The sequence below is a fragment of the Podarcis tiliguerta genome (assembly GCF_965153285.1).
Source record: "Podarcis tiliguerta genome assembly, chromosome: 11".
Lineage (NCBI taxonomy): Eukaryota > Metazoa > Chordata > Lepidosauria > Squamata > Lacertidae > Podarcis > Podarcis tiliguerta.
This window is the reverse complement of record NC_139544.1, coordinates 914,935-929,502: the sequence shown is the minus strand read 5'-3', so window position 1 is coordinate 929,502 and position 14,568 is coordinate 914,935. Positions and strand designations below refer to the sequence as shown.

The following is a 14,568-nucleotide window of genomic DNA, read 5'->3' as shown; positions in this document are numbered from 1 at the left end:
AACTTCCTGACAGTAAGAGCTGTTCGACAGTGGAATTTGCTGCCAAGGAGTGTGGTGGAGTCTCCTTCTTTGGAGGTCTTTAAGCAGAGGCTTGACAACCATATGTCAGAGTGGTCTGATGGTGTTTCCTGCTTGGCAGGGGGTTGGACTCGATGGCCCTTGTGGTCTCTTCCAACTCTATGATTCTATGATTCCTTCAAAATAGATAGGTTTGATCTTCTTTCAGTCCATGGGACTCTCCAGAGTCTCCTCCAGCACCATAATTCAAAAGCATCAATTCTTCGGCGATCAGCTTTCTTTATGGTCCAGCTCTCACTTCCATACATCACTACTGGGAAAACCGTAGCTTTTACTATACGGACCTTTGTTGGCAAGGTGATGTCTCTGCTTTTTAAGATGCTGTCTAGGTTTGCCATCACCTTTCTCCCAAGGAGCAGGGGTCTTTTAATTTTGTGACTGCTTTCACCATCTGCAGTGATCATGGAGCCCAAGAAAGTAAAATCTCTCACTGTCTCCATTTCTTCCCCTTCTATTTGCCAGGAGGTGATGGGACCAGTGGCCATGATCTTCGTTTTTTTGATGTTGAGCTTCAGACCATATTTTGCGCTCTCCTCTTTCACCCTCATTAAAAGGTTCTTTAATTCCTCCTTACTTTCTGCCATCAAGGTTGTGTCACCTGCATATCTGAGGTTGTTGATATTTCTTCTGGCAATCTTAATTCTGGCTAGGGATTAATCCAGCCCAGCCTTTCGCATGATGAATTCTGCATATAAGTTAAATAAGCAGGGAGACAATATACAGCCTTGCCGTACTCCTTTCCCAATTTTGAACCAATCAGTTGTTCCATATCCAGTTCTAACTGTAGCTTCTTGTCCCACATAGAGATTTCTCAGGAGACAGATGAGGTGATCAGGCACTCCCATTTCTTTAAGAACTTGACACTTCTGTAAATGTTCATTGGGAACAGTCTCCTTGAGCCATCAAAGCCATCAGGTATTGCCTGTCTTCCTCCTCTCCCCCGCCGCCCCATTTCTTTTTGTAATGTCTAGGAGTACTATAGGGCTTCCTAGAGGAGATTCTGTGCTGTTTGGCTGCTTTGCATTGAAAAAAATGGCTGAGAGAATTCATATTTTTTCCTTAGTGCTTTTAAATATTTTGGTACATGTTGGAATACCCAGTAAAATAGTACAGAGAAGACTTTACAGTTGATTACATGCAGAGTATTCAAATCACCACTTTATATGTTAACTAGGAATTCATTCTTTTTAGCAGTTTTCACTTGTTTCAACACTTCTGTTTTTACTGTTGAGTTGCTAGTTTTTATCTGGGTGATAAGAAAAAAAATGGCAAAAGCAATGCTACATTTTTTTTATCCTTCTCTAAGTAAAGAACCTTGCCACTTTAGATAAGATAAAATTCCCTTGGGCTCCATCCAGATTGAGGCAGGCACATCACTCATGTATGGAGTGAGCCCTCATAGACACAGAGGCATCAGGGGGGCCTTGGCCCCCACAGCAGGCACAGATCCCTGGCAGCTGAGGCGCAGCAGCAGGTGGGTTTGTCTAGTGGGTAGGTGGAGGGAGGCAGCAGACCCTGCTGGAGGTAGGCTCTGTTCACCCTCCAGGCACCCTCTGCCATGTGCCCCCACCCCAGCTGCCCAGTCCTCCAGGCAGCGCAACACTTGCCCTGCCCTGGGCACATGGGGCAACTGATAGGACACGAGAGAGGCTGGTTCTCCCCTCCCCCACCACATGGAAGCCGCCTTCCCTTGGTCCAGTTAACTCAGTATTATCTCCATTGACTGGCAGCGGCTCTGCAGAATTTCAGGGTGTCTCTCCCAGCCCTGCCTGGAGATGCTGGACATTGAACCCAGGACCTTCTGCACGCAAAGCAGATTCTCTTACCGCGGAGTTACAGCGTCATCTTTTGCATAGGATGGACCATAACAATAACAGCACATCACAAAATTTGACTTTGTATATGTGTTTTTAAAATTCAAATCCCGTGGGTCTCGGTTGCTCAAGCTACTGTGCATCAGGTCGCGAAGGAGTCTCCGTCCTGGCAGGGGCTGGAGTAGGACCTGCTTGGTTGGAGCAGCTTGCCCTGCCAGGGGCCTCCAAATTGCTCTTTATTAGAACGGAGTAATAAGCAGATCCACCAGTAAAAGTTTTAGAACTGTTGTGTTGATTACAGAAAATGAAAAAACTTTCCCATTTACTAAGTAATAGTAATAGTAGCTTAATTACTGATTTATATTACTTGTTAAAATATTTTTTGCCTTCACGGCACTGTTCTAGGATACATTACAATTAAGTATAAAGCATTCAGTAAAGTATACTTATTATTATTTCAAAATACCAGCAACTGGAGTACCTGAAAACAAAAGGGAATGGCTTAAGTGTCAAGAAGTTTATTGATCTATGTAGGATTCATGTTTTTACATTGATACAATGTGCATTTCTTTTAAGTTGTGTGTGTGGGGGGGTGTTTAACTGTAAGCTTAGTACTCTTGTTCAACCGCTTTGGGGGGAGACTTCCTAGCTGGTAAGTAAAACATGTTTTTACACCAGATAATTTGTAATTATCTTCCCATAATGTGTATGGTTTGGGAAGCAGAAAAAGTACTGGAGCTGTTTGAATTCTATAATGGCAAAGTAGCACAGATTAGTGAGATATGTTCATTCATCCAGGTCAAAACTATTTCAGTGGTATTTTGAGCTAGCTGATTAGGGAAGGTATCAGGGAACTCTTTGTATGTTCAGTTCTGCAAATAGGTTCTGTAGTTTAACAGATGAGACAATGAATTTATGGTATTCATAATGTGATCAACCTTTAACTTGTTTTAAGAAAATGTGAGGACTGCATTTGTTGATACAAACCCAAAAAGTGTATATTTCTACAGTAATATTTAGAATGTTAAAATGATGAGTAATGTTGTTAATGCTTATTTAATTTTGCAATGTTGGATTTAATTTGGAAGGGAGAATCTCTTTCTGTTTTTGTTTTTGTGCAACCAATTTGAAACTAACACATGCCAAAGAAAGTTGTTCATGGCCCTTGGGAAATCTTTGTTCAAATAGCATCCCTTTTTGAAAATGCCTGCCAATAAACTGTCACTCGAAATTCACACACCTGCCAATTACAACTCTGCTCTAAACATTCTCTTCTTTATGACGGGAGAACTCTCTGGATCCAAGTTGGATTCTGCCAGAATTGTATCATATATAGTCATACGTTGGTTCTCAAATGCCTTGTGACTCGAACGTTTTGGCTCCTGAATGCCGCAAACCTGGAAGTAAGTTTTCCGGTTTGCGAACTTTTTTGGGAAGCTGAATGTCCGAAGCGGCTTCTGTGGCTTCCCCTTGAGTGCAGGAAGCTCCTGCAGCCAATCGGAAACCGCACCTTGGTTTTTGAACGTTTTCAGAAGTCGAACAGACTTCTGGAACGGATTCCGTTTGAGAACCAAGGTACAACTGTATTTGGATATGCTTGTTCTCAATAAAAGAAAAAAATGCCAGCAGTCTGGGCTAATATAACTTGTGATTTCTGTTGTCTATGTTCCAGTAACCTCTAGGCTGGACCACTGGAATGTGTTATATATTGGGCTGCCTTTGAAGACAGTTCAGAAACTGCAGCTAGTGCAGATTTAGTGGTCAGATTGTTGAACATGACAGGATGGTCTGAACATATAACACAACATATAACACCACTTCTGGCACAGAAGTGACAGTTTAAAGGTAGGAAAACCAAGTTTTTGTTTGTTAATAGGAATCTGGAATCACCAAGCGTTCAAGATAATGTGTGGTGGCCTTCTGCCATTAGAATTTGCAGCACTACCTGAAAGTTGTTTTGCCTTTGCTTTTTTGCTTTGACTCAAGAAACTTGGAGTGGAAGGAGAGTAATTTATTGGTGCAGTTCTGTGATGTCTTAGTGGAGGGCTTCTTGCAGAACAGCTCTGGAACATATTGGAGTTTGTATTGCATTATGAGGAACATGGTAAATCCAGAAGATCCAAGAGACTCTACCATATAATCTTGAGAGTCCAATGGGTCATTAAAAGGTCTTGAAAGGGAGTTGTTCAAATTCTTGCATGTTAGTTTGTGCAAATGGAAAGAACAATGCTAAACGACAATTGATGACCTCCTTCTACCGGTCCACAGTAGAAAGTGTCCTCTCATATTGTACCACAGTGTGGTACGTTGGCTTGACAGCCACAGACAGAAAGTCTTTACAGAGCGTGGTGAACACAGCACATGATATCATGGGCTGTCCCCTCAGCCTGCTAGATGACATCGCAAGGGATCATTGCCTTAGGAGAGCGAGAAAAATTCTCAGGGACGAGTCACATCCTGGCCAGCACCTCTTTAATCTTCTACCCTTGGGCAGGAGATATAGAAGTATAATCATACCAACAGGCTAAAAAACAGTTTCTATCCGCGGGCTGTTAGGCTGCTGAACGGAAAATAATATAGTGCAACTGACTTTTGGGTTTGTGTGTTGTGCGACAAGCACACAGAGTGCAATGAGATTGAGTGTTTGGGGGGGAGGCTCGGTTAATTTCATTGTACACAGGTTGTACATTGACAATAAAGGTATTATTATTATTACTGCTACTACTACTACTACTACTACTATTTTCTGGTTTTGGAGTCACTTTTGTCACACAGTGATCTTCAGGTAAGTTAGAACCACCTTTCCGGGGGTAGGAGTTTTTCACTAGCCACTGCTGGATTCAAGCTGTCATTTTGTACAAGTGTGGAACAACATGTTGGAGGGCATGTACCACAGACTACTGTTGGATGGTTAAGTAGCCAACAAACAAAATACTTTTAGGCCAAAATTATTACTATTTATAAAGTACCAACAGTGTATTTATTTAAAAGATGTTGAAGCCGTCCATTGGTAAAATTATCTGGGACATGATTAAAAATAGGAAAAACAATATAGAATAGCAATAAAATAAAGTAAATGAGAACCAGTGTAGAAGAAAGTCAGCATAAAAATTCAGCAGAGCAGATGAAATTTAACCAGCCAGTTCACATTCCATGGCCCAAAGCCTGGACTAATAAAAACATATTTATCAGGCCCTGAAGAAACAACACCGGCTGCCCATGTAACTTAGAATCATAGAATCATAGAGTTGGAAGAGACCACAAGGGCCATCGAGTCCAACCCCCTTGCCCAACTTGGGCAATTTAGCTCCATTGGACTCAATATGATTTACTTTTGAGTATGGATTGTATGAATGGTGCCTGGTGAGCCATCCTGGAGAGGGAATTCCATGAACCTGTGCCATGACTTTTGACTACACGCCAGATGATGAGAGGGAAACTGGAGGTGAACATCAGATGTTGAGCATACTCCTGTTGTGGAAGGTAGTCCCCTGGCTCCCACCATCCATGATGTTTTACAGCATATGCAAAAACATGCATCTGCAGTGGCTCCCCGGGGAGGGTTGGCTGGTGCCTTCATTAAACGCCTCTAAGTGCCAGGAGAAAACATTGCTTTTTAACCACGTCTCTGGCTGATTGACACCCAGTGCCTTTTTAAATGTGTTGTGGAAGGGGGATTCTTGGGTGGTTGTTGCTTTTATTTTTATTGTGCATATTGTGTCTTTTATGTTGTAGTTTTATGTTGTTAACTGTCCTGAGATCTATGTGCATAGAGTGGATGATGATGATGATGATCCCAAACAATTTATACTCTGAAGTCTCAGAGTGGGAAGAGAACAAAAGGAGGGAAAAGGCAAGGATAATAAAGGATATTTGTGAACCAATGGCGATACTTGTACAGACTTGTACATAGTAAATGTTTTCATACATGATTAAGATTTAATTGATTTTTTAAAAAAAATATTTGATTGATATCCATAATTCTGGAGCATCTATATGCACAGTTTTAGTTGTGACCTATTGTCAATACAAAACAAATTACTGCTCCTACTGCTACATTGTGCCTGGTGATTCACAGATGGGATTCATTTTGAGGTCAGGATTTGAAGGAAGAAGAGAGGTAACCCCCCTTTATATTCTTATAACTTGAATTGAAACAGCTTTTGAAGACTATGAGAACTACTTTTTTGGAGTCAGTTTTGTGACATGTACATAACATAAGTGACATGTACTGCCTCCCTTAAATTTTCACGTTGGAAAAAAATCTTGCTCCTTTGCCAAGAACATGTTTGTATTTTTTGTTTATTTCAAGATAAATTTGTAGATATAAACAAGTAATGGTGTTAATAAGTAAGCCACCTGTCACTGTGAGAATGCAACTGATCCTGTTATGGATTGCTACTGCAGCCATTCTGTGCTTAGCAAAGGAGGGGAGCTTTATAACTCCGTGTTCTGTTCCTGGTACTTGTAGTACACAGATATTTGATGGAGTGAAAAATTTAGTGGCAGAATTAAGACAACGGAGACAAATGACAGAAGTTATATGTGGTTCTTATTATCAACCAGTGTCTGAGTTTTACAAAATCTGTTTACAAGTTTAGGGAACTGTTTCTTGCTTAAGGAGGAAAGTCATGAAACCAGCAGAAACAGCCAGATGGCACCTAGTGGGAGATGCAGTATTTTCCTCATGAATTGGGCTGTCTGTGCTTGGAAACAATCATGTAATTATACTGAGAAATTGACAAATTTTGCACTTCCTTCTCTAACAGCAGTAAGTGAAAGGTGAGGTCTTTAAAAGCAGGTTACTCATTTTCAAAGCATCGCGTGTTTACCCAGTTTATGCAACTTAACCAGTGTTCCTCTCTTTTGGCTGCCCAGAGGATAGGTGTAGCTGAAATGGAGAGGAAGTCAAGAATCAGCACTTACTATAAACCAGGCTCCCTCAACCTCGGCCCTCCAGATGTTTTTGAGACTACAATTCCCATCATCCCTGACCACTGGTCCTGTTAGCTAGGGATCATGGGAGTTGTAGGCCAAAAACATCTCTGGAGGGCCGAGGTTGAGGAAGCTTGCTATAAATGGTAAAATGGTTAATTAGTTAGAGGGCTTTTGTTATACTCTTCATAGAAGACAAGACACAAAGGTATGGTGGCAGAGAATCTTGAGCTACCTAAGGCAGCAAAAGTAGTGTGCACAAAAAGGAGACAGAAGCTCCTCATTGAGATTCCACACAGTTTGCCATTATGAATTTGCTAAAATTCCAGTTTCTTGGAATGGTAGGAATAATAATAATAATAATAATAATAATAATAATTACTTATACCCTGCCCATCTGACCGGGCCTCCCCAGCCACTCTAGGAAAGCTTTGACTTGATATTATGATATTATAGAGTGTGACACATAGGAAAGATGGCCCTCTAGGACCTTGGGAGATTTAATGAGGCAAAGATGGCTGAGAGTCAAACCATCCATCAGATGCTTACTGCTTAGAGGTCTTTTGCTGTGAGCAATCTTCTGTAAATGTTGCTGTTCGTTTTGGGGTCTAAGCCAATTTCACTTCTTTCTTGCATACTTTGGTTGATGCAGCTGCTTGTCATGTATTTGACGTGTCCTTTTGATGTTGGTGACACGGACGGTTCCCCCCTCCAACCGTGTTTGTACTTCTTAAGTGGAGCTTGTAGCTTGGTGCTCTACCTTTGTTAGACTTTATAAAAGTCATCCTTCATTGTTTCCTAACATTTACTGGGGCACCACACTGAGGTTGTCTGCTCATTGTTGGTTCACACTTTGCCAGACAAATATGAAAATGCCATTTTTTGGGGTACAGTATGTATACGTGGCAGGAGTGGGGACAAACAATGACACGATGACTGTGATCTGGGGAATACAGTGGTACCTCGGGTTAAGTACTTAATTCATTCCGGAGGCCCGTTCTTAACCTGAAACTGTTCTTAACCTGAAGCACCACTTTAGCTAATGGGGCCTCCCGCTGCCGCCGCGCCACCGGAGCACGATTTCTGTTCACGTCCTGAAGCAAAGTTCTTAACCTGAAGCACTATTTCTGGGTTAGCGGAGTCTGTAACCTGAAGCGTCTGTAACCTGAAGCGTCTGTAACCTGAGGTACCACTGTACAAACTTTCTTTGTTGCATTGCTACATCATCTCTATGTAGCAGTAAGCATAGAGATCTTTCCATCATGAAGGGCTCTGTTTGCATTTCCCGAATATTGCAGAGTGTAGAGCATCCCTCTCTTCCAACCTTTCTCTTCCATCTCTGACTTGATGGTTCTCACTTTGGGAGACCAGGAGGGTTCTGTGAGGGCAATCTTCAAAGCAGTTTTGTGTGCTTGGATTTTTGCATTGTACAAACATCTGGCTGTTACTCTTTCCTAGTGTGGACATGCAGACTTATGTTTCCAGGTTCAGATATGCATAAAAGGCACTGCTGAACCCTTCTAAGCTCTCCATTGATTCCTGTTTAATATCTTCTGCAGAACTGGAAGTATTCCTGTTGCTGTAATTATTTAGGTAATTTCTGTACTTGATAAAAGAGTTTACCATAGGCAACGTTTTTCAAGCTTGACATTTTTCTATCTATCGCTCTTTCTCTTCTGAACCTTGAAGGAATGGCTACCTAATGGCTCCTTATGCAGTGCTTGCCCATTTTCTCTTCTATTTCATACTTCATAAGTTGCCTCCCATTGGCACTATTGGAAGCTTTCCTTGCAGTGCAAATAGTAGATGCTGGAGGGCAATTCAAATAAAGACTACAGTGGAAGAGATTGCTGATTGTAATAAATTGTGTCAGATTTAGTTTGGTACCTGGTTCTGGTTGTATCCACCAAGAGCTGCAAAAGGGTCGGCTCGGTTATTCTCTGATGAGGAGCCATCAAAATGGTAAATGATATTTGGTCTGCATCAGCCATAAAAGAGGAGGAGAGTGACAGAATTTTAATATTTCCTGTACCTGGGACTTGTCCAGACAAGGATCTTCTCTTCAGCACCAGCTACATGTTAACTGAATTGGATTCCAGGGCCAAATGCTGGAATTGAGGCAGGAAGTAAATTTCTGTGCAGAGCAGCCACGGTGTGGCTCTAAGCATAATGATTTGATTTTAAAAGCTATACAAGCCTGACCCTTGTAGACTTCGATCTGGAGCTTATTTCCCTGCAATTATAAAGGTAAAAACAGCATTGGAACTATATATACCGTAAGTGATAAAGCGTCGTGGAGGCAGCAGCAAAAGCATTTCCCTTTCCTCTAGTGTTTTAAACAAAATTACAACCTTAGATATTCTCCTCAGTCTAGGAGTCATGTAACTTCCTGAGCTGTATTATCACCTGGCAGACTTTCCGGTGGTAAAGAGCCATGGCCAGCATTTAAGGTCGTCTTGGTCTTTTGGCTCCCTTCACAGACACCTTTCGTTTGTGGAGGTGAAAGAGCCTTGAAGTTGTGCAGACTATATTTTCATACGTCATTATTTATTATATCACTACAAAAACAAAAAAGCTTGCTGTTTTGTCTTTATATCCTGAGCATGTCTTAATTTCTATAGACTACCACTCATTTTCTATTGTCCGAATTTTCCCCCCTGAATTAAATTTGTCCTGTAGTTGGTAATATTGCAGCCAACTGGTACAGTGATATCTAACTTCTTTGTAAGGTTTCAGTTTCAATTGACCATCCTCCTCTATTAGGAGCTGTTTGTATGTTGCCCAATTTCCCCCCATATTCCCTTTTTTAACTGAAAACGCTTCCAGTGGTGACACTGTCTTGGGCTCTAACAAACTTTGGTATTTTATCCACACTTTATATAGTGCATTCCAAATTATGTGATTAGTAAACCCTTTGTGTGTTTTGGCCTTGTTATACCTAAGATATGCATGCCAGACGTGCATTTTATTCCAGCCCTCTAAATCCAAAATATCTGTATTGTCTAATAACATCCAGTCCCTAATCCAACATAAGCATGAGGCTTCATAATAGATTCTTAGGTCTGGAAGTGCAAAGCTCCCCCTTTCTTTTTTGTCTGTTAATAATTTGCATCTTATGCGTGGCTTCTTTCCCTGCCAAATGAATTTAGTTAAATCTTTCCTCCATGTTTCAAAACACTCCATTTCCCCTATAATAGGGATCATTTGAAAAGAAATAGCATTTTTGGGAGTATATTCATTTTAATGACAGAGATTCTGCCCCATAATGTCAATTGTAACCTAAACTAGATATCCATGTCATTTTTTATTTCTTTCCAAATTCTTTTACAGTTGTCTTCAGACAGATTGGTATTCTTCATAGTAATGTCAATTCCTAAATATTTGGCTTTCTTGACGATTAGTAGGCCCATTTTTTCTTGTAATTCCTTTTTCTCAGGATCCAGCATGTTTTTGACCATTAATTTCATTTTAGATTTATTAAGTTTGAACCCTGAGACCTCACCAAATTCCATCATTTTTTCTAAGGTTTTTGGAATACTTTCCTCTGGCTGTTCCACCATTAATCTTAAATCATCCGCGAAAGCTTTCAACGTGAAGGCTTTCCCCCCAAAGTTATCCCTTGTATACCTTGGTCTTTCCTTATGTCCAGTGTGAGTATTTCCAGGACTGTAATAACCAGTAAGGGGGAAAGTGGACAGCCCTGCCTGGTCCCTTGTTCTATTTGGATCTCTCTCTCTCTCTTTCTGTCTGAATATAATACAGAGCAATTTTCTTGAATGCCACAAAACTTCAGGTCTCTGTGCTTTATGTGTTGGCAGTGAGAGGTTGGGGAGAGAACTCTTAGTGCTGGAGGGAGCTGATACTGTTAACTCGTGTGTTGTTGCATTTCTTCAAATTGAAATGTCTTTCTAGCCAGTGGCATTTTGTGCTCGGTAATGGACATAGTTGGGGGATGCTGGGAATATTTGCCAGCCTTTATTTATTGGTTCAGATCCTTACTCTTTAGGGAGGCAGGTTAGTTTTTTTCTTTTTCTTTTGGGACAGAATGATTTCTTCCTTGCTCAGCGAGGAAAGGCATCTTCTAAAACAGCCATTTTCACTTCCTCAGTGTCTTAGAAAGATTTTGGCAGTAGGATAATTATATCAGTAACAGTTCATACAAATTAGGAAATGGATTGTTTATTTGTAAATCAATAGTTTTGTATATAGCAATAGCATTTTGACAATGGAGACCTAATGGATAGAATGTTGTATTGATGCCACGAGGCACTTGCTTCCTACAGCATGTGATAGAATCAAACAGCCATGGGAGGAGGTACCTGTCAGGGACAGGACTGAGGAGGAATGGTGGGGGCCACTTCTCCTGAACCTTCCCGAGAACAGGAGGACAGTATGAAGAGTGGTTTGCAGACGGACATAGTTCTGAGACTGCAGAGGGGGAAAGCTGGGAAATATTGGAAGAGGAACAGCAGGAAGAAGAAAAGGGGGAGAGATAGCTGACAGACTCCGGGTCTTTGGAGAGCATTCCTGACCTCCACCCCCAGGACTAGGCATGCATGGAGGGTAGTAGGACAGAAAGCTCAGAGACAGAAAGCCCAGATCATCCGGTGCAGGGAAGACATACAGGTGAAACTGGAAAAATTAGAATATCGTGGAAAAGTTCATTTATTTCAGTAATTCAATTTAAAAGGTAAAACTAATATATGAGATAGACTCATGACATGCAAAGCGAGGTATGTCAAGCCTTTATTTGTTATAACTGTGATGCTTATGGTGTACAGCTGATGAAAACCCCCAATTAACAATCTCAGAAAATTAGAATATTGCGAAAAGGTGCAGTAGCTATTCAATCCATAACACCTGCAATGGGATCCTGAGCCTTTAAATGGTCTCTCACTCTGGTTCAGTAGGAAGCACAAACATGGAGAAGGCTGCTGACCTGACGGTTGTGCAGAAAGCCATCATTGAGACCCTCCATAAGGAGGGAAAGCCTCAAAAGGTAATTGCAGAAGAAGTTGGATGTTCCCAAAGTGCTGTATTGAAGCACATTAATGGAAAGTTACGTGGAAGGGTAAATGTGGAAGAAAAAGGTGCACAAGCAGCAGGGATGACCGCAGCGTGGAGAGGATTGTCAGGAAAAGACCATTCAAACGTGTTGGGGACTTTCACAAGGAGTGGACTGAGGCTGGAGTTAGTGCATCAAGAACCACCACACACAGACGGATCCTGGAGATGGGCTTCAAATGTTGTATTCCTCTTATCAAGCCACTCCTGAACAAGAAACAATGTCAGAAGCGTCCTACCTGGGCTAAAGAAAAAAAGAAGTGGTCTATTGCTCAGTGGTCCCAAGTCCTCTTTTCTGATGAGAGCAACTTTTGCATCTCATTTGGAAACCAAGGACCCAAAGTCTGGAGGAAGAATGGAGAGGCACACAATGCCAGATGCTTGAAGTCCAGTGTGAAGTTTCCACAGTCTGTGTTGATTTGGGGAGCCATGTCATCAGCTGGTGTTGGTCCACTGTACTTCATTAAGTCTACCAGGAGATTTTGGAGCACTTCATGCTTCCTTCTGCAGACGAGCTTTATGGGGATGCTGACTTCATTTTCCAGCAGGACTTGGCACCTGCCCACACTGCCAAAAGTACCAAAACCTGGTTCAATGCCCGCAAGATTACTGTGCTTGATTGGCCAGCAAACTCGCCTGACCTGAACCCCATAGAGAATCTATGGGGCATTGCCAAGAGAAAGATGAGAGACATGAGACCGAGCAATGCAGAAAAGCTGAAGGCTGCTATTGAAGCATCCTGGTCTTACATAACACCTCCGCAGTGCCACAAGCTGATCGCATCCATGCCACATTGAGGCAGTAATTGATGCAGAAGGGGCCCAAACCAAGTACTGAGTACATATGCATGCTTCTACTTCTCAGAGGTCCAATATTGCTCTATTTGCAATCCTTGTTTTGCTGATTTCATTTAATATTCTAATTTTCTGAGATTGTTAATTTGGGGTATTCATCAGCTGTATGCCATAACAACAACAACAACAACAACAACAATTTATTATTTATACCCCGCCCATCTGGCTGGGCTTCCCCAGCCACTCTGGGCGGCTTCCAAAAGAATATTAAAATACTGTGATACATCAAACATTAAAAGATTAAATTATAACAAAGGCTTGACATATCTCACTTTGCATGCCATGAGTCTATCTCATATCTTAGTTTCACCTTTTAAGTTGAATTACTGAAATAAATGAACTTTTCCACAATATTCAAATTTTCCGAGTTTCACTTGTAGGACAGGGATGTCCAACCAGTAGATTGTGATCTACTGGTAGATCCCTGGCTGATCCTGGTAGATCACTTTTTGTGTACAAAAAGTTACCGGGGGAGAGCTAAAAAACTCTTTGCAATACTCCCCCTAAAAAGCTCAACTCTGGGCAATCCACCCATCCCACACATGCTCCTCCTCCCTCCAATGACGGTGGGTAGATCACTGCCAGTTTTTTTATACCAGGAGTAGATCACAGTCTCTTGGGAGTTGGACGTTCCTGGCATAGGATAAGAGAGACGGAGAGGGTTGGGCTTTACTTGGAACAATGCCATTACAACGGTACCTCGGTTTTCGAACAGCTAGTTCACAAACAACTGGGAGTTCATGATGGCTGGGAGTTTGTTAAGAGGGAGATAGTAAAAGCACAACTTCAGGCAATACCAATGAGACGGAAACATGGAAGGTGCCTAAAGAAGCCAGGGTGGCTATCTTAGAATCATAGAATCATAGAGTTGGAAGAGACCACAAGGGTCATCGAGTCCAACCCCCTGCCAAGCAGGAAACACCATCAGAGCACTCCTGACATATGGTTGTCAAGCCTCTGCTTAAAGACCTCCAAAGAAGGAGACTCCACCACACTCCTTGGCAGCAAATTCCACTGTCGAACGGCTCTTACTGTCAGGAAGTTCTTCCTAATGTTTAGGTGGAATCTTCTTTCTTGTAAATCTAAAGAACTTTTAACTGAGTTAAGATTAAAAAAGGATGTGTACAAAAAATGGAAAAGGGGGGAAACCACCAAAGAGGAATTCAAACAAATAGCCAGCACGTGTAGACACAAAGTCAGAAAAGCTAAAGCACAGAATGAACTCAGGCTTGCTAGAGAGGTTAAAAGCAACAAAAAAGGCTTTTATGGGTATGTTTGTAGCAAAAGGAAGAACAAAGAAACAGTGGGGTCACTCAGAGGAGAAGATGGTGAAATGCAAACAGGGGACACAGAAAGGGCTGAACTCCTCAATGCCTTCTTTGCCTCAGTCTTCTCTGATAAAGAAAACAATGCCCGACCTGAAGAATTTGGAGCAAATGATTCAGCAGAGGAAACACAGCCCAGAAATAAGTAAGGAGATAGTACAAGAATACTTGGCTAGTTTAGATGTATTCAAGTCTCCAGGGCCAGATGAACTGCATCCAAGAGTATTAAAAGAACTGGCAGATGTGATCTCAGAACCACTGGCAATCATCTTTGAGAATTCCTGGAGAACAGGCGAAGTTCCAGCAGACTGGAGGAGGGCAAATGTTGTCCCTATTTTCAAAAAGGGGAAAAGAGAGGACCCAAATAATTACCGCCCAGTCAGTCTGACATCAATACCAGGGAAGATTCTGGAGCAGATAATCAAGCAAACAATCTGTGAGCACCTAGAAAGGAATGCTGTGATCACCAATAGTCAGCATGGATTTCTGAAAAATAAG

The 14,568-nt window shown here is 41.7% G+C and overlaps 1 protein-coding gene across 12 annotated transcripts in view; it reads left to right on the top strand.

The window, feature by feature from the left end:
• APBA1 (amyloid beta precursor protein binding family A member 1) overlaps positions 1–14,568 on the top strand; it is an 84,071-nt gene that overhangs the window by 20,521 nt on the left and 48,982 nt on the right. For 2 of the 12 annotated variants that reach the window (XM_083403392.1, XM_083403396.1), the window contains exon 1: positions 888–993. The exons of the other annotated variants lie outside the window; for them this stretch is intronic. The gene's annotated coding sequence lies outside the window, so the exon portion shown is untranslated. Of the gene's footprint in view, positions 1–887; positions 994–14,568 lie in introns of those variants that run through there. 12 annotated transcript variants of the gene reach the window in all.